At 39.3% G+C, this 24,145-nt stretch overlaps 2 protein-coding genes across 6 annotated transcripts in view; one reads left to right on the forward strand and one right to left on the reverse strand.

Moving 5' to 3' along the window:
• The window catches only part of LOC126814711 (cell division cycle protein 23 homolog), a 62,815-nt gene that overhangs the window by 31,111 nt on the left and 7,559 nt on the right, over window positions 1–24,145 (forward strand). The window lies entirely within an intron of this gene.
• Window positions 1–24,145, reverse strand: part of LOC126814703 (glycoprotein-N-acetylgalactosamine 3-beta-galactosyltransferase 1) — a 50,586-nt gene that overhangs the window by 21,271 nt on the left and 5,170 nt on the right. For 3 of the 5 annotated variants that reach the window (XM_050540051.2, XM_050540057.2, XM_050540052.2), the window contains exon 1: window positions 1,312–1,451. The exons of 1 other annotated variant lie outside the window; for it this stretch is intronic. The gene's annotated coding sequence lies outside the window, so the exon portion shown is untranslated. Of the gene's footprint in view, window positions 1–1,311; window positions 1,452–24,145 lie in introns of those variants that run through there. One more of the 5 variants, XM_050540055.2, reaches the window with a different exon arrangement.

Here is a 24,145-nt window from a genome sequence, read left to right on the forward strand (position 1 = left end):
TATGCAAAACGTTATTTGGGGTTTTTTTTTTGGGGGGGGGGGGACGAATTCTTCTGTTAGTCTTACTATTCGCAAACTACAATATTATGAAAGTTGAATGTCTAAAAAGACATGATATGAATTGAAAATTTTGCAACATTTGATATCCTGCAACAATAAACCAGTCGGCACCACCTATAAGTGTTCAGTTATAAATCTCTTTTATATCTGATTGAATCCAAGGTGGAATATATATCTAAAGTTTAAACATACATTATATATGCAAGAGCAAAATCGGCCTATTAAATTGCAGGTCTTTCTTTAGGCCTGAAATGTTATAAATATTTGTTGGATTGCAGTCAGATTTGCTGCAAAACTATCTTTTGTGAATTACGATTAAATGGATAAGACTATTAGTTTTGTCTTATGGACTTCAGTAATGATGATCGAGGCTAAGCGGAACTTTCATCCGCTTGGTTCTCGGTTCATAGTGGATCAATTTGACTGAAATTTTCAGCAAGTTGCCTTTACATTATGTAGTTTTTAACTATTATAGTGAGAACTGCCAACTCGTTATCTAATCTCCCATAATGTATCTTTAAATAATTAATCTGAACAATGCCAGTGAGGATCAGTGTCTTTATATTCATTAAAAAAAAACAAATAAATAAAAACCTCCCTCCCTCCCACATTTTTGGAAAAAAAAAGGACGATCATCAACTATTTTTAAGTGGCCTTATAAAAGAAAGAAGCTTTTTTTTGCATTGCCAATGAATGTGTCGTTGTTGAGCGGAGATTACCCTCCGTGGGCAGATTACCCACGTGGTCAGCGACCGCTTATGAATAATGAAATACTGTGGACTTGAATTAAAAATCTGTTTTTCGAAGCACACACGCTAATTATGCAGTGATTTTAAAAATTATTTCACTACAAAGTCGATAGGGGCCAGGTCATAATATATTGTTACGTATAGTTACGTCTGACACAATACTTACGTCAATAAAACCATCGAGGGGTAATCAGCGCAAGGTTAGCAATCTGCGCACCAGCTTAATACTCGCAGATTGCAATCTGCGCAGTACAGCAGCGCAATGCAATCTGCGCAAGGGGTGAAGATTGCGCCTAACATCGTCATACAATGCATTGAATATTGATTGGACAATGCATTATTATGAACATAGCAACCACTAGTATCTTAGGCTAGACATCACTGTCATGGTTTATATGGTATTTATGAGGATGTAAGTATGAACTGCAATTATGTGAAGAAGAACTAGCTACAACATTGTGATAACAGTCTGCAAATAAAAAAATAAAGGCTGAAAACTTACATGAAACTCTCGAAAAGAAGTCACCTTTGTTGCCAAGAGTTACTCAGCGTTTAGTCTCGGACAGCAGGCCGGAATTAATTCAATCAGCCAATCAGCTAACACTCCACTCGGCAAACCGCGGATAATTCAGTGATGATGATGAGTTAGTTGTATTTTACTTCCGCTTCCACCGAGGTGATATCGCAGATAATTCAGTTACTCTCATAGAGCTATAGAAACTAGAGTCCGCACTGATCACGTGACAGCGCAATTACCCCTAAGTACCACTAGAATTTCCAGTCAACAAACTCGGTCGATGGTTGGGCTAAAATTTGGGAATAGTTTGTTTGACTGAAATAAAAAACGCACTAACTCAAATATGATAACATCGTTTTTTGTTTATTTTGATTATTTTCCCCCAAGTTCAAATCTGACAGTTAAGTCACAACTTTATTGAGATTTTCCTTCCAATATCAATCCCCTAAACAACGTGTTGACCTCTCTTCGGAGTGAGGTCGTCATCTAGGGTTAAGGGTCAAAGACTGACGTCATCAACTGAAAACAATGGCCGTACTAATATAAACAACTTGAATTAAGTCTGTGTCCGATGCATAAAACTGATGACAGCATAGTATCTAGTCGCTTCGGAATAAAAACAACCGTGTGGAGGGATTTATAGAGGAGTAGGCTACATGTTGTTATCTTAGTTACTGCCACCACTGCTTAATAAAGTCAAGCTTTACGTTTTTCCTCGTCATATTGAGCGACTGGATTATTCGACTGAATTATCTGCTTGATTTTTTTTTCGACCGGATTATTTGACTGTTTTTTCGGCTATCCCCGGCCCTAAATACCTAATTATTAGACTACTTTTGCCCCATAAATCGAACTTGAAACTATTTGGCAGGGGAGGGAGGTGCAAGCCCCCGGATCTTTTACAGCTATTGCTAATGCAATGGGTATGACTGAACTACTCGGTATTATCTTAGTTCACTGCAATTCCTGCTTATTATTGAGCGACTATTTTTAAATTTTAACTTCTCATCATATAACTGTCAAAAGTACATTTTGTCAACTTGATCTGGTATGAAGACCCAACTTGATCTGGGATGTGGATTTATCGACAGTGATATTCAACTGGTTTTATTGACTGAGATATTCGACTTGTTTTATTGACTGTGATATTCGACTGGTTTTATCATGGTATTGTAAGGTCCATGGTTTTATCGACTGAGGTATTTGACTTGTTTTATCGACTGAGATATTCGACTTATTTTATCAACTGAGATATTCGACTTATTTTATCGGACTGGTTTTATCGACTGAATTATTTGACTGGTTTTATTAACTGAGATATTTGACTGGCTTTATCGTCTGGATGAGTCCACAAGAAAATAGTTTTATTGACTGGGATATTTGACTTTTTTCGACGATAAAATCAGTCAAATAATTCAGTTGACAGAACCAGTCGAATAATTCAGTCAACAAAACCAGTCAAATAATCCAGTTGAAAAAAAACAGTCAAATAATCTAGTCAATAAAACCAGTTGAATAATCCTGGCGAAAAAACAGTCAAATATCCCAGTCGATAAAACCAGTCGCTCAATATTAAGTACCGGTGGCAGTGAGCTAAGGTAATATAGAATAGCCCAATCATGGTCGTAGCCAGGGGCTTCACCCCCCGCCCCTCCCAACTACTTTAAAGTCAGATTTTTTTTCGGGCAAAAGTAGTCTTATGATCTAGGTATTTAGTTGATACATGTACTTAACTGGAGGGTCATGTTTTTGGCTCGTCATCTAAGTGAATAGAATCCTACATAGGCCTGTAGTCAGTGGGGCAGTCGTTTGGATGGGATGAAAAACCAAGGTCCCATGTACACATTGGCATGCATGTAAAAGATCCCCTGTATGGCATATGCCTGACTTTATTAGCTCAGTCGGTGCACAACAGTAGGACGTTAAAGCCCATTTTATTTCATTGAGTAGCCCTTTCATGCTCATAACACGGTTCCACTTTCAGGGAATGTATCTGGTCGAGTGTATTCTCTAAGTATCGGAAATGAATACAGATTTTTCGAATAGATCTTCAACACTTTATTTCAAGAGCAAATAAATAACAGCAACAAGTAAACAACTTGTCTCTCCAACTATAATTCATCTTACATACATTTTTCTTTTTATATAAATTAGTTACTATGAAAGTATTGCCATAAACATATAATTATTGAAGGATTAAGTCATTTAAACAATAGTAAAAGAAACTTAACAGACCACCCACTTTAGTTATTTAAATCGACTGACAAATTAATTGCTGTCTGCTTCTAATGACTAACCAAGTGAACCAAGATCAATAAGTAGCCTGGAACAACAGTGGCTAAGTGAGTAAGGCGCTGGTTCGCTAGCCTGGAGGTCGCGGGTTCGTTCTCGGTATTGGCGGAGACAGTTCCTCAGGATTTTATCCAGGTGGTTTCCCCTTGTCCGTAGGGCAGGATGGAGGGTGTGACAAAAACTACAGCTGTCTAGTCTTTCTGATGGCATGAAAAACCAAGGTCCCATGTACACATTGGCGTGCATGTAAAAGATCCCTTGGCAGTTGGAATTCAATATATAAGAGTAGGCTGTAGCGCTACTGTCGGGGCAAAATTTCCCTTGTAGCACACTGTATGGCATATGCCCATCTTCATTAGCCTAGTCGGTGCACAACAGTAGGATGTTAAATCCCATTATGTAGCGGGAGTGATTAAGTGGGTAAGACGCCGGCTCGCTAGTCTGGAGGTTACATGTAGGTGTTCGATCCCTGCATTGCCCGAAAGAGTTCATCCAGATTTTCCGGTGTGATTCCCCTTTGTCAGTGATGCAGGACAGAGGGCCTGACAAGGTTAGCTGTGTAGTCATTCAGATGGGATGACAAAACGAGGTCCTGTGTACACATTGGAATAAACGTAAAAGATTCCTTGACAGGTGGAATTCGATATAAGAGTAGGCTGTAGTGCACTGTCCAGACAAAATTTCCCTCATGGCACACAGTATGGCGTATGCCCGTCTTCATTAGCCCAACAGTAGGACGTTAAACTCCATTTCATTTCATATTATTAAGTAGCCCTTTCATGCTCATAACATGGTTTGACTTTCAGGGAATGTATCGCGTGGAGTGTGTTCTCTAAGTATTGGAAATGACTACAGATTCTTTGAATAGATCTTCAACACTTTATTTCAGGAGCAAATAAATAACAGCAACAAGTAAACAACTTATAACTTATAACTTCCTATAAATCAGTCCTCCAACTAAGTTGGTCTCTCCAACTACTGTATAATTCATCCTACATACACTTGTCTTTTTATATAAATTAGTTACTATGAAAGTGTTGAAATAAGCATATAATTATTGAAGGATTAAGTCTTAAGCCATTTAAAACAATAGTTAAAGAAACTGAACAGATCAAACACTCTAGTTGCCAGCCTGTCATAATTTATATGGAGTGACAAATTAATTGTTGTCTGCTTCTAATGACTAACCAAGCATTAATGAATGTTAAAATATAGATTTGAAATTAAAAATAGAATTAAACAATAATAAAATAACATATGACCTATACATTAGTCATGTGTATCCACCTTAAAATTATTTCATACAAAAACATGACCCCATGTTTTAATCATTAATACAATCAAAATCCTTATTTTTCCATTATTCAAAATAACATAATCTATAACTATTTTCACGATAATAATTTCTATTCCTGTACAAAGGATTCCTGCTGTAAGGCCTAAAATGTCTAAATCTGTGATCTTGAGTCTTGACTACTGGTGCATTTGGCACTAAAACCTGAAACATCTCGCATGGCTGCAACCTTTATCATGGCAATTGGCAGGATGAAACCATTAACACAGGGTTATTAAAAACAGATACATCGTTAGTATCCCGAACATTTTGAACACCCACATCCTTTTTACTGGAGGCACCCTTCTTTGCAAAAAATTCCAGCTGTCGCTGTCTATCCCTTTGTATTTGGGCAAAAGAACGATATTTCTTTTCCGGACTGGGTAATTAATTTTATGAGAAGTCCCCTTTAAAGCCCATTTAAACCCCTGTTTGAGACTCCAAGACAGATAGTTGATCAAGATTTTTTATTGCTGCTACTGCTGCTTAAGGAAGAATAAAGTTGATATTCATCCTTTCTTCTTCAATATATTATGTACAATTTGACTAGCAGGGAATGTAGCTCTTCGATGTGTGCTCTCTTAGGATCAGAAATGAATACAGATTCTTGGACTGGATCTTCAACACTTTATTTCAGGAGCAAACAGTGCCTACATAACAGCAACAATTAAACAACTTATAACTTTCTATAAATCGGATCCCCAACTACATGAAGTATATAGGTTTCCTAATTAAGCTGGTCTCTCCAAGTAATGATTCATCTTACATAAATCTGACATTTTAATGTGGCCTCGTCCAGACGATAAAATCCCCCACATATCTCAGTCGATAAAATCAGTCAAATACTTCAGTCGATGAAACCAGTCGGAAAAACAGCCCAACTGTGAACCAAGATAATATAGAGTAGCCCAATGCCCGTTGCCATAGCTGTAGGAGCCGAGGGCTTGGATGGGGTTTGGTCCTCACCTGTCGCAGGAGATAATTGTACTTAAATAGATACTAATATTGTCGGCCCCCACCTCGAAAAGAATAGTCGCTATATATGACCATAGAAAGGGGGTGTTGGTGGAATGGGAGGGGGCGTGTGGGTGGGGGCGAAAATACTAGAATATGTATCACTTAAGACTTGAAACTAGTTGGGAAGCCCCCCCCCCGGACCCTACCCAATGCCCCCGGATCCTTCAGTTATGTCTACGAGCATGATTTGCTACCTCATTCCCACATGCCCCTTCCACCCAACCCCCATCGCATCCCCTTTTCTACGGTCATGTCATATATATAGGGACTCTATTCTTTTCGAGGTGGGGTTGGGGGCGAAATATCACATAAGACTTGAAACTAGTAGGGAAGCTCCCCGAACCCTACCGCATGCCCCCGGCTCCTTCAGCTATGGCTACGAGCATGATTTGCTACTGTATTATCTTAGTCCACAGAAACATGCTCGAGGCATGGGGTAGGGACCGAGGGGCTTACCAACTAGTTTCAAGAAATGAAATGGGGTGGGGGGGGGAGGTGAGGTATTTGACATTTTCATGTGGCTTCGTCCTGTCGATAAAATCAATCAGTTAGTTCAGTCGAATAATCCAGTAGAATAATTCAGTCAAAAAGTTCAGTCGAATAATTCAGTCGAATAAACAAGTCGCTCAATATTAAGCAGCGGTGGCAGCGGGCTAAGATAATAAAGTAGCAAATCATGCTCGTAGACATAGCTGAAGGAGCCGAGGCATGGGGTAGGGGCCGGGGGGCTTCCCAACTAGTTTCAAGAAATGAAAAGAAATGAAATGGGGTTTTAACGTCCTACTGTTCTGCTTGGAAATGGGCTAATGAAGACGGGCATACGCCATACACTGTGCGATGAGGGAAATTTTGCCCGGACAGCGGCACTACGACCTACTCTTATATCGAATTCCATCTGTCAAGGGATCTTTTACGTCCACGCCAATGTGTACACAGGACCTCGGTTTTTCGTCCCATCCGAACGACTAGACAGCTGTCCTTGTCCGCCTCGAAAAGAATAGAGTCCCTATATATGATATGAACAAAGAAAGGGGATGGGGTGGGGCGTGTCGGGATGTAGTATTTGACATTTTCACGTGGCCTCGTCCAGTCGATAAAATCAATCAGTTAGTTCAGTCGAATAATCCAGTCGAATAAACCAGTCGAATTATTCAGTCGAAAAGTTCAGTCGAATACTTCAGTCGAATAATTCAGTCGAATAATCCAGTCGAATAATTCAGTCGAATAAACAAGTCGCTCAATATCAAGCAGCGGTGGCAGCGGGCTAAGATAATATAGTAGCAAATCATGCTCGTAGACATAGCTGAAGGAGCCGGGGCATGGGGTAGGGACCGGGGGGCTTCCCAACTAGTTTCAAGAAATGGAAAGAAATGAAATGGGGTTTTAACGTCCTACTGTTCTGTTTGGAACTGGGCTAATGAAGACGGGCATACGCCATACACTGTGCGATGAGGGAAATTTTGCCCGGACAGCGGCACTACGGCCTACTCTTATATCGAATTCCATCTGTTAAGGGATCTTTTACGTCCACGCCACTGTTTTTCGTCCCACCCGAACGACTAGACAGTTGTCCTTGTCTGCCTCGAAAAGAATAGAGTCCCTATATATGATATGAACGAAGAAAGGGGATGGGGTGGGGTGGGGGGATGAGGTATTTGACATTTTCATGTGGCCTCGTCCAGTTGATAAAATCAGTCAGTTAGTTCAGTCGAATACTTCAGTCGAATAATTCAGTCGAATAATCCAGTCGAATAGTTCAGTCGAATAAACAAGTCGCTCAATATTAAGCAGCGGTGGAAGCGGGCTAAGATAATTAGTAGCAAATCATGCTCGTAGCCATAGCTGAAGGAGCCGGAGACATGGGGTAGGGACCGGGGGGCTTCCCAACTAGTTTCAAGAAATGAAAAGAAATGAAATGGGGTTTTAACGTCCTGCTGTTCTGCTTGGAACTGGGCTAATGAAGACGGGCATACGCCATACACTGTGCTATGAGGGAAATTTTGCCCGAACAGCGGCACTACGACCTACTCTTGTATCGAATTCCATCTGTCAAAGGATCTTTTACGTCCACGCGAATGTGTACACGGGACCTCGGTTTTTCGTCCCATCAGAACGACTAAACAGCTGTCCTTGTCCTCCTCGAAAAGAATAGAGTCCCTATATGTGATATGAACAAAGAAAGGGGATGGGGTGGAGCGGGGGGGGGGGGGGGATGAGGTATTTGACATTTTCACGTGGCCTCGTCCAGTCGATAAAATCAGTCAGTTAGTTCAGTCGAATAATCCAGTCGAATAAACCAGTCGAATAATTCAGTCGAATAATCCAGTCGAATAAACCAGTCGAATAATTCAGTCGAAAAGTTCAGTCGAATACTTCAGTCGAATAGTTCAGTCGAATAATTCAGTCGAATAATCCAGTCGAATAATTCAGTCGAATAAACAAGTCGCTCAATATCAAGCAGCGGTGGCAGCGGGCTAAGATAATATAGTAGCAAATCATGCTCGTAGACATAGCTGAAGGAGTCGGGGCATGGGGTAGGGACCGGGGGGCTTCCCAACTAGTTTCAAGAAATGGAAAGAAATGAAATGGGGTTTTAACGTCCTACTGTTCTGCTTGGAACTGGGCTAATGAAGACGGGCATACGCCATACACTACGTACATATCATATAAAGGGACTCTATTCTTTTCGAGGCGGACAAGGACAGCTGTCTAGTCTTTCGGATGGGACGAAAAACCAAGGTCCCGTGTACACATTCGCGTGGACGTAAAAGATCCTTTGACAGATGGAATTCGATATAAGAGCCGCTGTCCGGGCAAAATTTCCCTTATAGCACAGTGTATGGCGTATGCCCGTCTTCATTAGCCCAGTTCCAAGCAGAACAGTAGGACGTTAAAACCCCTTTTCATTTCTTGAAACTAGTTGGGAAGACATCCGGTCCCTACCCCATATCCCCGGCTCCTTCAGCTATGGCTACGAGCATGATTTGCTACTATATTATCTTAGCCCGCTGCCACCGCTGCTTAATATTGAGCGACTTATTTATTCGACTGGATTATTCGACTGAATTATTCGACTGAACTATTCGACTGAACTATTCGACTGAACTTTTCGACTGAATTATTCGACTGGTTTATTCGACTGGATTATTCGACTGAATTATTCGACTGGTTTATTCGACTGAACTAACTGACTGATTTTATCGACTGGACGAGGCCACGTGAAAATGTCAAATACCTCATCCCCCACCCCCCCCCCCGCTCCACCCCATCCCCTTTCTTTGTTCATATCACATATAGGGACTCTATTCTTTTCGAGGCGGACAAGGACAGCTGTTTAGTCGTTCGGATGGGACGAAAAACCGAGGTCCCGTGTACACATTCGCGTGGACGTAAAAGATCCTTTGGCAGATGGAATTCGATATAAGAGTCGGCCGTAGTGCCGCTGTCCGGGCAAAATTTCCCTCATAGCACAGTGTATGGCGTGTGCCCGTCTTCATTAGCCCAGTTCCAAGCAGAACAGTAGGACGTTAAAACCCCATTTCATTTCATTTCATTTCTTGAAACTAGTTGGGAAGCACCCCGGTCCCTACCCCATGCCCCCGGCTCCTCCAGCTATGGCTACGAGCATGATTTGCTACTAATTATCTTAGCTTGATATTGAGCGACTTGTTTATTCGACTGGATTATTCGACTGAATTATTCGACTGAAGTATTCGACTGAACTTTTCGACTGAATTATTCGACTGGTTTATTCGACTGGATTATTCGACTGAACTAACTTACTGATTTTATCGACTGGACGAGGCCACATGAAAATGTCAAATACCTCATCCCCACCCCACCCCATCCCCTTTCTTCGTTCATATCATATCTGTCTAGTCTTTCGGATGGGACGAAAAACCGAGGTCACGTGTATACATTGCCGTGGGTGTAAAAGATCCCTTGACAGATGGAATTCGATATAAGAGTATGCCGTAGTGCCGCTGTCCGGGCAAAATTTCCCTCATCGCACAGTGTATGGCGTATGCCCGTCTTCATTAGCCCAGTTCCAAGTAGAACGGTAGGACGTTAAAACCCCATTTCATTTCTTTTCATTTCTTGAAACTAGTTGGGAAGCCACCCGGTCCCTACCCCATGCCCCCCGCGCCTTCTGCTATGGCCACGAGCATGATTTACTACTATACTATCTTAGCCCGCTGCCACCGCTGCTTAATATTGAGCGACTTGTTTATTCGACTGGATAATTCGACTGAATTATTCGACTGAACTATTCGACTGAACTTTTCGACTGAATTATTCGACTGGTTTATTCGACTGGATTATTCGACTGAACTAACTGACTGATTTTATCGACTGGGCGAGGCCACATGAAAATGTCAATTACCACATCCTGGCTCCTTCAGCTATGGCTACCAGCATGATTTGCTACTAATTATCTTAGCCCGCTGCCACCGCTGCTTAATATTGAGCGACTTGTTTATTCGACTGAATTATTCGACTGGATTATTCGACTGAATTATTCGACTGAAGTATTCGACTGAACTTTTCGACTGAATTATTCGACTGGTTTATTCGACTGGATTATTCGACTGAACTAACTGACTGATTTTATCGACTGGACGAGGCCATATGAAAATGTCAAATACCTCATACCGACACGCCCCCCCCCCCCCCATCGCATCCCCTTTCCAATTTCATATCTATATTGACTCTATTCTTTTCGAGGCGGACAAGGACAGCTGTCTAGTCGTTCGGATGGGACGAGCATGAACTAACTGACTGATGTTATCGACTGAACTGACTGATTTTATCGACTGGACGAGGCCACATGATAATGTCAAATACCTCACCCCCATACGCTCCCCTAACCCAACATATCATATATAGGGACTCTATTCTTTTGGAGGTGGACAAGGACAGATGTCTAGTCGTTCGGATGGGACGAAAAACCGAGGTCCCGTGTACACATTGGCGTGCACTTAAAAGATGGGGGCATATGGGGATGAGGGAAAAAGTAAAGCATGACTTTATAAAGCCGCGGTGGCAATAACTAAGATAACACCTTAAAGTTTTAATTTGAACAATCAAATTTGAACATGAGGGGACGTAAAAAATAAACAAAAACAATGATAAAAGATATTGGAATTAGTGCGTTTTTTCTTTAACTTATACTGATTACAAACGATTCCAAAATTTTAATAAGCCATCGACCGGTTTATTCGACTGACTATTTGATTTGGACTTAGGGTCGACTCTGACAGCGTGCTGACATGGGGCCTTGTTCGCCATGTTAGTTCCGGGGAGTTGACGCTGACGACCATTAGATCTTTTAAATCGTGTTTTATAATCAATATGCCAGAAAGCTGCTGCTGTTTTGGCTGCTCAAACACCCGAAAAAGGGTAGTGGAATAGCGATTCACAGGTTAGATTGATTTATCAACTGTACCTATCAAAAATCGGTCCATTCTTCTACTTCTAGCACTGGGTTAGGGTCAAGCTCATTCCAATGTAAAACGTCAATAGTCAATAACAATCGAATTAATGTCATTAATTTGATGTGAAGACCTAATCTAAAAGTCATTTTAAAATAAAAGAAACCCTTTTTTACTACTAAATCTTTATAAGAAACTTAAGATATATAATAAATTTTCATGTCATCATAATATTTTTCTACACACAAACAAGTTCAGCTGAACAAGCGAAAACAAACAAATTAGCCTTATGATTAATGGAGAATGAAATGGGGTTTAACGTCCTAGCGGGATAATGAAGACGGTCATACATCATACAGTGTGCTCTAAGGGGAATTTTGCCCGGACAGCAATTGAATTCCAACTGGCAAGGGTTCTTTACGTGCACGCCAAGGTGTAGGCCTACACGGGACCTCGGTTTTTCGTCCCATCCGAACGAGACGATGTCTCTGCAATGCTCCCCGAAAACAAACATACTCATTTACTTAACGGTTGAGTCAACCTCACACAATTAGGCCCTGGGCGCTTACACTCACCCCCTCCCCCGCCCCCTGCACACACACACAATTTAACACATTTAACACCTTTTTTTTAAAAAAAAATATAATATTAAATTATACAGCCACCATATCTTCTAACTCGTAGACCTATATGTCATAGAGTCAACTGGCGGGGTTTCGATTCCCCGGTTGTACGTGACAAGGAGTAGGGTCGCCTGTCCAGCCTCGTTTGTTTTTGCCAGGTCCTCCGGTTTACTCTCACTGCTAAAGACCCCTACGCGCAAGCGAATTATTGAAATAAAAAAATTAAACCAGGGCAATTCCACGGTAACGGACGTACATTTTGAACTCGCCATATTTTTATTACTTCAAATATTTTCTAACCATGAATAATTAACTGTTTGAGCTTTATATAGCATTAAAGACATATGATTTCAGTATCAATTGACATATAATTTAATTTCTTCATGAACACCTGAAATAAATATTGGCTCTTCAAAGTATAGGTAACGGACATACAGAAATGAACAGTCACCATGATTTGCCTGCATGAACATAGTTTCAAAACTCTGTGAATTGTCTTGTGGAATTTAAAAGTTTTAATCCTTTTAAGAAAGGGCACTAATACTACATGTGTACTGCATAATCACTTCTCACATTTGGATTCTTGTAACCCAGTAAATTAGAAATTATTGTGGTAACGGACGTACATATTTTCTGGTAACGGATGTAACCTATTATATTAGATATGTAAACTTACAAATAATCAGACTTATAGATAATAATAATAGTTAACTCATTTGAATTAATGGAGCAGTTACTTTCCTAAAAACATTACTCCTTGAATGAAATATTGTGACCCTAAAATTTTGGTAACGGACGTACATACATCTATGAAACCCTAAGTAATTTAGAGAATTGTGGCAAATGATTTCTTTTTACGGTCATAGTAACAAGAATGAATGATGTTATTAGCTTTAAATATGAGTTTTTGAACAGTTCCATAAATAAATATGAATAAGAGAGATAAAATGGAAATATTTGGTACCATGAAATACTGTGAAAAGTAACGGACGTACATCTATGAAAACCCAAGTTATTCTGCGAATTTTTGCAAATCTTTTCTTTTTACAGTCATTATAGTAAGAATGGGTTATTATAGCTTTAGATGTGAAGTTTTAAATAATTCCATATAAAAATATGAATGAGAGAAAAAAAAATGTAAATATTTGGTAACGGACGTACATTCTCATAGTGATATTTTTCACAAAAATATATTATTTTTATATTTTAATGTTTAAATATTATGTTTATATACATTGTCAGATAATTAACTAATGCCAAATCATTCATTATGAGCCAGAATAATCAAACAAACACAAAGTAAGAAAATACAATAGAATTATAAATTCGACATTTACAACGTAAACCTTGACACAAGACCAAATAAAAAAAAAAATGGAAGAGTCTCCACCCAAAATGAGATTTTCCTTCAAAATATGGATTATTTCCCACCATAAGACACTATTTTTGTCCACTTATCAACTAATTAAATTTTTCACCTAATTGTATTACTTTAGCGTGGAATTGCCCACCATATGCCATATGTTAGTCCCGAAATGACCTAGTTTGTGTCGAGTGGACGTTAAACCCCATTTCATTTCATAAATATTTTTTTCATTCTGGAAACATATTTCCTTTATTGTTGTTGTTGTTCTAAAACTATTCATTTCTCTACAGGCCATTAATTTCTCTTCACTTTTTCAGTTCCACAAATTTCTAAAAATAATTAACAAATAAATAAATACCGGTAAATAGAAATACAACATTTTACGCAGGCTATTAATTTTTCTTCACTAATTCCCTAAAATAAAATAATTAACAAATAAATAAAAATACCGGTAGGCTACATATAATTCTGCGGGCTATTGATTTCAGTTCACTTTTATTGTTAAAAAAACCCATTCATTTCTCTACACTCTTTATTAATTAGTTCCATAAATTTCTAAAACAATTTAACAAATTTACTGTATAGGAATAATTATTGTGTACATTGCACTAATTTGAAAGATCGATATCTTAATAAAAATTAAAAGAGAAAGCGAAGGTAAGTACAAGTAGGTAGACGTAGAGAAACTACGGTCGAGATCGCTGACATGTCAAATTAAAATGTTCTATAACCTTTACTGTGGAAAGTGGGGCCCGGAGATAAGTCGGTCCATGGATCTTTATTATTATTTTTATTAAACAATAAAAATTTGGGTGAGAAAATTTAAAAATTTAATATTTGTGCACATTTTAAAACAGTTTGACACAGATTGATTGATGCGATAACATAGTGAACATTCGGGTATTTACGTTCATACTCCCCGGAACTAACATGGCGGCCGTCGCTCCATCCCGGCACAAACCTTTAACGTTGTAGTCATGGGGGTCACATGATCAGTGCAGACTCTAGTTTCTATATATACAGTCTTAAGACAAACTAGAAATCAGCCAGATTTCTTCAAGTTTGGGAATGTGACCTCAAAGATTTGTTGAAGAGAATCCTGTCATCAATCTCTCAAAGACAATAAATTGTAGCCCAATTATTATCTATTCAGATGGTGTATTGTATAAGTGTCATATTACACTGCTCTATATTTAGAATGTAACACTAAAGCTAGATGGGTTTGGAATCAGATTCTATGAAATTTGAATAAGAGAATAAGAAAAACTAATCAAATTAAACACAGAAATAAACAAATTTAATAACAATTTAATAAAATTAAAACAAGCCAACAGTGAGGCTGATGTCCCCCGCCGAAATCCAAAAATAAATAGATGACACATATTTATTAATCGCACATTTATTTTTTTCAAAAGTATCGAGCAATCAAACTATACACTAAGTTTCAGCACTCTCCATCAGATAGAATCAAAGTTATCTTGTCCCAAAGCATCGACTAATGTAAATCATTGAACTCAGCCATGACATGACAGCAGAGAATATTCATTATCGAACTAAGTCAAGGTATTGATGTAATAAAGCTTTACACCAAGTGTCCTCACTCTCACTTAATTCGAACTAAAGTTATCGTGTCCCAAAGCATCAACCAATCAAATTGCTTATCCCTGCTTACCCTAAGCAGAAAATTCTCATCTTCAATCTCCATCAAGGCATTCACCTATCAGACACCTACGCCAAGTGTGAACATTCTAACTCAACTAGAATGAGAGTTATTGTGTTCCAAAATCTTGACCAATCAAATTGCTTATCTCTGCTTAACCTAAGCACAAAATGCTCATGTTCGAACTCCATCAAGACATTGACCTAATTAACACCTACACCAAGTTTGAACATTCTATCTCAATTAGAAGGGGAGTTATTGTGTTCCAAAGTCTCGGCCAATCAAATTGCTTATCGCTCTGCTTACCCTAAGCAGAAAATGCTCATTATCGAACTTAGTCAAGGTATTGATGTAATGAAGCTATACACCAAGTTTCATCACTCTCACTTAATTAGAACTAAAGTTATCGTGTCCCAAAGCATCAACCAATCAAATTGCTTATCTCTGCTTACACTAAGCAGAAAATGCTCATCTTTGAACTCCATCAAGGCATTGACCTAATAAACACCTACACCAAGTTTGAACATTCTGGCTCAGTTAGAGAGAGTTATTGTGTCCCAAAAAGTGTGACGGACGGACAGACACACCGATTTTAATAGTCCCCTGCTTTCTTCGAAAGGCGGGGGACAAAAATACAAATATTATATAATAAAGAAGTTAAATAACATTTGCAGGAAAACGGAATATGAAAATCGATTCCCTCCTTCCACTACTTATTTATGAGGGCTATCCAGTTATATATCAGCTAAATTGCGATAAAATAATATTTTATATCAATAATTATTATAGCTTGTGCCATCGTGTATTCTATGCCGTTGATTGTGTGTCAACCGAATAATTATTATCTAGTTTATATTCTGAAAACTGTATCACCAAAGGGGGATAATTTAGATAACAAGGTATTACTGTAATGAAACTATACACCAAGTTTCATCAATCTCACTTAATTAGAACTAAAGTTATCGTGTCCCAAAGCATCAACCAATCAAATTGCTTATCTCTGCTTACCCTAAGCGGAAAATGCTCATCTTCGAACTCCATCAAGGCATTGACCTAATCAACACATACACCAAGTTTGAACATTCTAGCTCAATTAGGAAGAGAGTTATCGTGCCCCAAAGTATCAACCAATCAAATTGCTTATCTCTGCTTACCCTAAGCAGAAAATGCTCATCTTCGAACTCCATCAAGGCATTGACCTAATAAACACATACACCAAGTTTGAACATTCTAGCTCAATTAAAAGTTATCGTGTCCCAAAGCATCAACCAATCAAATTGCTTATCTCTGCTTACCCTAAGCGGAAAATGCTCATCTTCGAACTCCATCAAGGCATTGACCTAATCAACACATACACCAAGTTTGAACATTCTAGCCCAATTAGGAAGAGAGTTATCGTGTCCCAAAGCATCAACCAGAGAGAGAGAGAGAGAAATGGGGTTTAACGTCCACTCGACACAAACTAGGTCATTTCGGGACTAACATATGGTTTAATTTTATTTACATAATTCGCTTGCGCGTAGGGGTCTTTAGCAGTGGGAGGAAACCGGAGGACCCGGAGAAAACCCACGAGGTTGGACAGGCGACCCTACTCCTTGCCACGTACAACCGGGGATTCGAAACCACGCCAGTCGACTCAATGACAGACTTTATGATACAGCGCGCGCACGCTAACCATTCAGCCATCCAACCCCCCCAAAGCATCAACCAATCAAATTGCTTATCTCTGCTTACCCTAAGCGGAAAATGCTCATCTTCGAACTCCATCAAGGCATTGACCTAATAAACACATACACCAAGTTTGAACATTCTAGCTCAATTAGGAAGAGAGTTATTGTGTCCCAAAAAGTGTGACGGACAGACAGACGGACAGACAGACAGACGGACGAACCCATTTTAATAGTCCCCTGCTTTCTTCGAAAGGCGGGGGACAAAAAATTGATTCAAATATTACATAATGTAATAATAAGCTTATTAATTTGATGTAATATCTACAGCAGCTTGTCTAAGCCAGGGTATAAAATATCTTACATTATTTTACTCATATACTTTGATATTGACCAATTTGATGTTAACCAATTAAATGATTTTGGAACTTTTCTTGTTGAGATAAATATTCATAAGTAAAACAAGGGTTGTTGAGCACATTACGATTGTATAACTCTTGCCAATTATATATTGATTTCTATAGAAAGGGGCCAATATCGAAATATTAATGGCCTATTGATCCATCGTACAATACTATTTACGAACTTATCAATTATCAGTAAAAGAAAATTTGATCCAAAATCATCTATTTTGGTGCAAAAATATGAACATTTACTGATTATTTACATACAGGGAAAAGGTCACCCCAAAACAATCTACATGTATTTGTTATTTAAAAGAGCTAACTCGCTAATATTTAGGACCTAGAAATTGACACAAATGGTTCGCAACACAAATAATAATGTAATATGAATGTACATAAACTGATTTAGTATTTATTGCGCATGCTCTCCAGATAGGAATATGACGTAACCGTTTGAGTTACTTGTGGAATATATCTAGCCCCGTCCTTCTAGCCCCTTGTTATAAATGGCACTTAAAGGCATTCGTGAACCAATGGTAAAATGTTTATTTTGTCTTACAATCTTATGGAAGCCTATAACTACCATTTATAATTTCTACTTTTCGCCCCTTCAAAACACGAAAGTCGAAAAGTGACCTTGAAAGTAGAGACTACATCAACTTCTGAGGCGAAAAGACAACAGTAAGAGATCCCTTGGCAGTTGGAATTCGATATAAGAGTAGGCCGTAGTGCCGCTGTCCGGGCAAAATTTCCCTCATAGCACACTGTATGGCGTATGCCCGTCTTCATTAGCCCAGGTTAGGAGCAGAACAGTAGGACGTTAAAACTCCATTTCATTTCATTTCATTTCTGTCATTACAGAGTTCTTGATGTGGAAATTTACACGGAAATATTTATTTATGGCTAGGGATATGATATCATATCTTTCTTATCTAAATTAGATCCTGCTTATATATATATATATAACCAGGATATAATATATATAACCAGGATATAAGATATAAGAACTCGTAATATTATTCTTACAATTTCTCGTACAATAGGGGTCACAAGGCAAGAAGTTAGGCCCGATATACGCGAACATCAAACCGAGATCTTTGATACATAAACATATAATATTAAGTTTTTTTCAAAACCGGATACAAATCGTTAGAGGGACCACAGCCTTCGATCCGATTATCACAAAATTCAAACCCAGGGTGTAACGGTGTATATTTAAACGATTTTTAAAATCGGGTATAAACTGTAATTTTTGGTACACCCGGGGTCCATAATCTAGGAGGTTACGGACCGATATGTGCGAATATGGAAAGAAACAAAAATCTGTGGAATATAGACATATATTTTAAGTTTGATCAAAATCGGATAAAAAAATTGTGACTTCTACAGTGTCCACAACCTTGGTATTATATACTTTTATACTATTTGCGAACGAGGAGCGGGCAGTTTCAATCCGATTTTCATGAAATTCGAACTCAACCATCATAAGCGTGGAGTGGTGATATGTTAGAACAGCTTTTAATATTGGATAAAATGCCAATATCAAAAGGAACCGCGTGTCCACAAATAAATTGTGGGCTGACAGGGGCGACTCAATACACGTCCACTTGAAAATATGGGCGTACAAAAATAGCTCAGCATGATAAAACTTGGTTTTTGGAAGACTAAACAACTGATATCAAAGACTTTATATGAAATGAGATTTTTATTTTAGAAATTAAAATGTTAAGTTATTTGATACTCCCACTGGCAGGTTAATAGTTGTCAACGCTTATGTAATTTATATTAGCGCAATGCTACTCAAGACGGACATGTTGTTTAGATCAGCATACCAAGCAATTAAAATCAGTGAACCGGACCAAACCCAATCATCCAAAATTTAGCACTTTTTCCTAGATAGTCCTAGCACTGTATATATAACTCTATGGTTACTCTACATCCAGTAGACGTGGTACAAGGGTTAATCAGCGAACTGGATGTATGAGATGTGTTGTTGACGTTTGGGAAAGTAGGACGAGGGGAAATGTGTAGGGAGTGAAGTGCTGTAAAGGGATAGTTAGATGTATTATGAATGGTTAGAGTGGCTGTGGTGTTACGGTGAAATACTATGCCGCCACCGTAACACCACAGCTTTATGATTTGTTAGACAGGAGTGATGTAATGGGTGTCAACAACTGGGTATGCTGGTACCGTCGCAACGTAGCCGTGAAATATATATTGTGGGGGGGAAGGGCGGAAACGGAAAAATATACAATGTTGACAGTATGTGCCAGGCATGAGGCTGCGCAGACCGAGCGGCAGCTCGATAGGGAGTGTGTGGGAGGGTCACCCTCATAAAATTTTTTTTTTTTAAATTTCAGTTTTCTGTAAGCAGTGAAAACACTATTTTGGCATTGTTTGCGGGGTTAAACCTAAAAATCACATTAATACACCTATTGCACGATATTGTGAAACTAGCTGATGAAGACAGCTCGGGCGGCGATTGTTCGACTCGGGGCTGCTCTGTCAGTATCTAACAAACGCATTTAGTTCGCGTACAACTTTTAAAAACCGAATGTCAGTATGGTATTTCTCACATAATTGGTTATCGCAAAAACAGAGTAAACTGAAAGCGAGTAATCTCGACTCAAACCTATAGTCTATAGCCTACTTACTACACTCGTCACTAGGCTTCCTATATTATTGTTTGTGGACGGTTTACTACTCAGTGATAAGCCTGCGCCGCAAAAAGAGGTCTCGCCTTTTATTATTAGTATAATGACTTCCTCATGTGCGGCAGGTTAGTTTGCTTCTAAAAACACTGTTTTCCGTTCCAAAAAATACAAAAGTAATTTTCTACCAGATGACCATGGTTCTTTTCACCGAGACTAGATAATTTCTCTCGGTGTAAGGATATAGCTATGGATAAGTTCATACAAGGTCAATAAATCCGCGGTCACTTCGGGTCACACTGTTGAGAAAATAAACCGATGGGTTTGTTTAGTAGCAAATCGAGCGTGAATCAACTGAGTTTGTACTGAAAAATATTTGAGTGATATGTATGAACTGTCTTCACACATTCGGTTTATAATTAGCGATACACAGGTACAGTAGCAAGTGTTGTACTTCACAGACTGTTTACCTCCGAACTACCTCCGCACGAAATCCCCGATTTGGGTACTTGTTAAAAGAAAAAGAAATAGTACCTGTGCGCATGCCAGTAAAAAAAACTAAGAGTTCGCGCATAAAAATGCCCGAACGTACCAGGCGCCAGGTCATCTAGCCTCGGCTGTATGACGGTAACTTAGTAAGTGATATGTACCTAAGCCTACAATTAATTGCGATGCAGCACCGATTTACTTATTAGGAAAACTTGCCGCTTCTAAAACCAAGTTCTTAAAATAGCGTCGTTCGCAGAGTGTGTACAGTACAATATTCAGTGCAAAGTTGTCCTTGTTTGAAAAAAATCGGATAAAATTGAAAGTAAAACAGCTTCAGACTTTGAAATATTTGTGTGATAAAACATTCTTCAATAAAAGGCGTCATCATGGGCAACGCCGTTGGTAATCCGGGAACATGAAAGAAGTTCTAATGGCGGACTTCGTCATACAGCCGAGGCTAGATGTAGGGTACTGGAATCTGGTGAGGTTTGCCGAGTGCTGACACTCGATCGTCTCTCTAAACCAGTGGTTCTCAACCTTTTTTTTTTTTGCCAACGGCACACCTTGGAACACGTGAAGAAATAGCGGCACACCTGGCTAAATATATATAGGCCCCTATGTAAAATATTTGAATTTAGACGGCATACAACCGTAGACACAGACTAGTCATACATAGACACATAGAATGACTCAAACTAAATAAAGACAAAAAACACCTATGAACTTATCGGTGGATACTCAATTGGCATCACTTGTTTTTTTAACATTTTCGTAGTGTGCCGGTCAAAATTTCGCGGCACACTTAGGAGGATCTCACGGCACACCTGTGTGCCGCGGTTGAGAATCACTGCTCTAAACAATAAGACTAATTTCCTGTTCTTTTAAAAACCTTCAAACATTAAAAATATTTTTTTGGTGGATATCTGAATAACATTTTCTTTAATAATTCATTTACCAGCAACTCGAGACTCTTGAAAGCATTTTAAGTTTGCAGGAAAGCAAGGACGATCTAATTCGAGAATACTTTGAAAAATTAACGCAAGCACATGGCCAAATAACGGCTTTTTAAAAAAAAAAAAAAATGGGTGTTTATCTCCTAATTATACAACGTTTGGGACATATTCCTTTAGTTGGTTTGTTTTTCAATTTGAGTGAAGTCTGTATGACTATAGGGGATCACGTGGCTATGCGGTTAAGACGCTGGCTCGCTAGCCTGGAGGTCGGGTGTTCGATCCCTGCATTGGCCGAGAAAGTTCATCCATATTTTCCGGCGTGGTTTCCCCTTGTCAGTGATGCAGGACGGAAGTTCAATAATGAACATTTTATGCTGGGGGTAAGCAGAGCGATAGGCAATTTGATTGGTCGAAACTTTGGAACACAATAACTCTCCTTCTAATTGAGGTAGAATGTTCAAACTTGGTGTAGGCATTCATTAGGTGAATCCCTTGATGGAGTTCGATGATGAACATTGTCTGCTTACGGTAGGCAGAGATAAGCAATCTCATTGGTTGATGCTTAAGGGTTCGGATGAGACGAAAAACCGAGGTCCCGTGTATACATTGGAATGCACGTAAAAGATCCCTTGGCAGTTGGAATTCGATATAAGAGTAGGCGATAGTGCCGCTGCCCGGGCAAAATTTCCCTCATAGCACACTGTCTGGCGTATGCCCGTCTTCATTAGCCCAGGTTAGGAGCAGAACAGTAGGACGTTAAACCCCATTTCATTTCATTTCATTTCTGTATGACTATATAGGCCCGCATCTTCAATAGAAGGCTTGATCTCGCATTAACTACGCATCAAGTAAATGTTGTAAAACTCGCGGTCGTTGCTTCAGAACATGATCGACCCGGGACCGTACAGCGCAGTGGACGCTTACGACTTTCCGTCGGATCCATTCCCTTAATCTGATATGTACATTTGTTTGTGATTTCTGCGTATTGTGTCCGTAGATTTGTTTTGTCTAACCTCATTGTGTGTGGTGCAGCCCCCCCTGCACTTACTATTAATGTATTTTAAATGAAATGAAATGAAATGGGGTTTAACGTCCTACTGTTCTGTTCCTATACTGGGCTAATAAAGACCGGTATACGCCATACAGTGTGCTATGAGGGAAATTGTGCCCGGACAGCGGCACTACGGCCTACTCTTATATCGAATTCCAACTGTCAATTGATCTTTTACGTGCACGCCAATGTGTACACGGGACCTCGGTTTTTCGTCCCACCCGAACGACCAGACATGTCCTTGTCAGGCCCTCCGTCTTGTATTTTGAATGAATATAACTATACATGCAAATGAATAAATACAAAATGGCCACATATTTGGCGACTGGTCATTATGTAGGCCTATATATTTGGATATTATTGTTTTTACCGTGTGGCACTTCGTGGCGGACACTCATGGCAGACAGTGAGGGGATTGTTGATGCCTCCCCTCCCTAAAGTAAAGTAGCCTACAGGGAGTAAGGAAGACATTTTAAATACCACAGCTTGTTTAAGCACTCGGCAAACCTCAGCAGATTCCAGTATCCTACATCTAGCTAGATGTAGAGTAACGGAATCTTCCGAGGTTTGCCGAGTGCTTGTTTAAGCATACATTATGACGTCACATTAATAATGATGTCATTGTAATAATCATATTAAACATAGATTATGTAAGAGCTAAATCTGTCTGCTGCACGTCTTTCTTTAGACCTGAAGTGATATCTAAATTATTAAGTAGACATTAATCTACTTATCCAGACTATAATCAACTCTCGATGTCATTGCTAGCCTGCAATATTTATTGGATTAGGATCGGATTTGCTGCTCAGCTTTCATTCACGATTTAATCATGAAATGGATACTCGAGACTATGTTTTTTTTATCATACCGACTTAAGTAATGATGATCGAGGCTAGGCCGAAAATTCAATCACTTAAATCTCGGTTCAGAGTGGATCAATTTGACTGAAATATTCAGCAAATTCCCTTTACATTATCTAGTTTTTAACTATTATAGTGAGAATTGTCAGCTATTGAAATAAACCAAAACCATATGTTAGTCCCGAACAGGGGCGTGCTGGCAGGGAGTTTAGGAGGACGGTGTCCTCCCAGACCCCCATTAAACAATAAGTCCACCCGTATAAGCGGGCCCCCCTGAGAGCTCTAATTTTCACGCGGAATCCCCTCAAAAAATTGAGAGTGCGCACGCGAAAAATCATACATACACAACGATTATGTACGCCCCTGGTCCCGAAATGACCTAGTTTGTGTCGAGTGGACGTTAAACTCTCTCTCTCTCTCTCTCTCTCTCTCTCTCTCTCTCTCTCTCCCCAATCAGATTTGTTCTTCTTGGTTGGCATTAGTAATTGAACGTATTAACACAAGGTACAATCTTATGGATACACAATTACTGAGTTCAAATACAAAGCGAGAGTATCCTTGTTGAAACATCGCTTTGTATTAAACACAATAATTGTGCATCCATAAAATTATACCTTGTGTGCGATATGTTCTCTTATATTTTATATGATGGGGAGGGATGTGGCCGAATGGTTAGCACGTGCGCGCGCTGTATCATAAAGTATGTCATTGAGTCGACTGGCGTGGTTTCGAATCCCCGGTTGTACGTGACATGGAGTAGGGTCGCCTGTCCAACCTCGTGGGTTTTCTCCGGGGCCTCCGGTTTCCTCCCACTGCTAAAGGCCAATGCAGGGACCTCCAGGCTAGCGAGCCAGCATCTTACCCACTTAGCCACAGCATATACAGGACCTTTCTGTTGAATCATATCATAGAAATATCTTGGTTCATAGTTTTACGTATTTGTCGACATTAAGGTAAACGATAGTTCCATTTAGCCTATGAATTTTCTTGTTTCACTTGACTAAACAAAATATTTTGTAGG

This window comes from Patella vulgata, chromosome 3 (genome assembly GCF_932274485.2).
Source record: "Patella vulgata chromosome 3, xgPatVulg1.2, whole genome shotgun sequence".
NCBI lineage: Eukaryota > Metazoa > Mollusca > Gastropoda > Patellidae > Patella > Patella vulgata.